At 49.2% G+C, this 2,780-nt stretch overlaps 1 protein-coding gene across 1 annotated transcript in view; it reads left to right on the top strand.

The window, feature by feature from the left end:
• LOC113215362 (xenotropic and polytropic retrovirus receptor 1-like) overlaps positions 1-2,780 on the top strand; it is a 41,227-nt gene that overhangs the window by 17,068 nt on the left and 21,379 nt on the right. The gene's annotated exons all lie outside the window — the stretch shown is intronic.

Genomic DNA, 2,780 nt, shown 5'->3' with positions numbered 1-2,780 from the left:
GCGACAGGGCGTGCGCGGTACCTGCGGGGCCCCACGCGCGGGCGGGCCGGCCGCGACGCGCCCCATTTTTCGGGAAGCCGCCTCATCTAGGGGGCGGCGCCTGGGGCGGCTTCCGAGGGCGGCGCCTCAGGCGTAGGAATAATATAAAACGTTTAGCTACCGTTCCCTATCCATCAGTACACGTTTGCACGTTGACGGAGTTACTATAGGTGGATTTTTGTTTGCAAAATCGGTCTCTCCAGAATGTACATTACCTTGTGCTCCGATAGTTCGAAACGATTTTACAGTGATAATACTATTTCAAACTTTTGCACACAACTGAATCGAGTTATTTGCAGCAGTGACGACGGCAAATCTTATGAGGCGGGGTTGGTAGAAGTATTTTTGCCTGTTCGGGTCACTTTCCAGTCCAGCCCCTCTCCCATATTTTGTTACTGTGACGTTATAAAGCCGCAGCTGGTTAGCGATTCGGAATCGCGTTTGCTTCGCATCCTTACGCCTTTTAACCCATTCGGTCATTATCAGTTTAATAAGATTTGTTACTTTCCTGTAGAAAAGCAAAATATCTCCAGCATCATAATTTCTTTCCGCACGAAGACTGGTGAACGATATTCATTCCCCGACGGAGAGCACCCGTCGATCGTTGTGCTCGACATACGCGAGAAGAATTAAAACCGTCTTATCTCTTTGCCTACGCCCCGTCAAATATTTGTGATATATACCACTTGCACACCCTGGCTGTCCGTCAGTATACACAATGCAGCAGGCGTATGAGGACTATTTTTCCAGGCAGGTAGGCATGGGTGCCCCGCCTGAGGGCAGTAATAAGCTCGATGTGGGACCCGTGTACCAGGCCAGCTACATTCGGCAGAACGGGCGAGGGGCCTTCTGTTGCGGGCTCAGCGGTAGATACGTCACCAACATCGCCACGCCTCTCATCGCCAAGGGGAGCCGAGCTGTGACCGAGGAACTAGCCAACGCGGGCTTTGGGTTTTATCGCGACCTGACACAACCCGGTCACACCAACTCTTTTCGGTACGTTCGAGATGCCGCGGCCACCCGGCTGAAGGAGGCTGGTCAGAACCTCAAGAGACGGGCTCGTACGGCTCTCGGAGGGCGCGGTGCGACGAAGCGTCCTCGGAAACCTGCTAGCAAGCCTCGAGTGAAACCTGGTACCAAGAAGAAGAAGAAAACGCCTATAAAATCCAAGCGAACGACTAAGACGGCTCAGAAGAAGAAAGGTGGTGCTCGGAAGCAGACGGGACGAGGTGTAGCGAGCGACAACGCCAGTAGTGGCGGTGCTTTCCCGACAGACATTTTTTCGTGAGAAATAAGAATGGAGTCCGCCCCCGTAGCTGTTGTCATCCCGGGGGAGCTGGATATATTTTCCCCGGAAAAAGTCCAGAACGCCATTTTAGGCCAAGTGATGAGTCAACACAAACCACTCAGCGCGATAACTTATCCGCTGACCGTCGCTGAATTTCACTCGCGTGGGACAAACAATCTCTTCAGACGGCTGGATCAAACCTTCTTGGACCTCGACACGTGCTTCAGAGTGGAGGACGGCGGAAAACCAATGCTGGAACAGGATGTGGCTACGATCAACAATTTGCTTTTCAGTCTATTTCAGAGTTGTGAACTGTACTTGAATGAGAAATTAGTAATGAAAATTGACCATTTTGGGTATTACTCTTATATCAATACCCTCCTCACTTTCTCAAAACAAGCGGCTGAGACGCACTTAGAGTCGAGTATGTTCTATCTAGACGACCCCGCTCATGTTGAGACAGCTGGGGATGCTAACAGTGGCTTCATGGCGCGGAAGAATCTTTTGTCTCTCGGAAAATTGTGCCAACTTTTCGGTAAAATGAGGGGTGGTTTATTTGATCAACCTCTACTGCTTCCACAGGGAATCGATGTGAGGCTAAAGTTGACATTCGCCGAAGAAAAATTTTATGTGTGGGAGGCAGATGGAGCTACGAGTCTACAACTGCATGTACCCGATATTACTTTGCACCTGACCAATGTGATTGTGTCTCCCTCTTTGATGTTGTCCCATGAGCGTATTCTCAGTCAGGCTAATGCCCAATTTCCCCACAAACGTGTGGAAGTTAAAACTTACACATCCCCGCCAGGCAGTTCCAATATTCACCTTAATTCAATTTGCAACGGGCCCATCCCAACATTTATGTGTTTGATAATGCTGGACAACACTGTTTTTAATGGAGATAGAAAGAAGAATAGTTTTACTTTCGTTCACAAATCTGCAACTTCTGTAACATTCTTTGTGAATTCGCAAGAGCATAAGATTGGCCCAATAGATTTTCACTCAACCAGCCCAAATTTCCAGAAGGCCTATTATCAGAGTCTGATCATGTCAACCGGGGCCGATAAGCGCCCCGCGTCTATGATGATCACCCCACAGATGTTTCAACACGCTTCTTTCATGGCCTGCTTGGATATTTCTCCAGATCGCAGCGGCAACACGGGACACACAAGCGTACGCAATGCTGGCGTGGTACGCGCGGAGATTAACTTCGCACTCCCTTTGCAGACGGCCCTCACCTGCCTGGTATTGCTGGAATACGATGCTGTACTTACTATTGACTCGGACAGAAATATTTCAATTTATTAAAAATGGATACTGTAGATATTGAAAAAGTTTTATCAGCCAACGGGTTCACTAGGAAATTCTTTATTGGGGTATTTGCTGCAAACTGTCTACCCGCCTCGCCTCTCCCTCGCCCTGCTGTGCTCGTGGCAAACGAGGATACAGATAA

Source organism: Frankliniella occidentalis, unplaced genomic scaffold, assembly GCF_000697945.3.
Source record: "Frankliniella occidentalis isolate FOCC.00 unplaced genomic scaffold, Focc_3.1 Scaffold301, whole genome shotgun sequence".
NCBI lineage: Eukaryota > Metazoa > Arthropoda > Insecta > Thysanoptera > Thripidae > Frankliniella > Frankliniella occidentalis.
The sequence above is the reverse complement of the archived record's forward strand: the minus strand, read 5'-3'. Positions and strand labels throughout refer to the sequence as shown.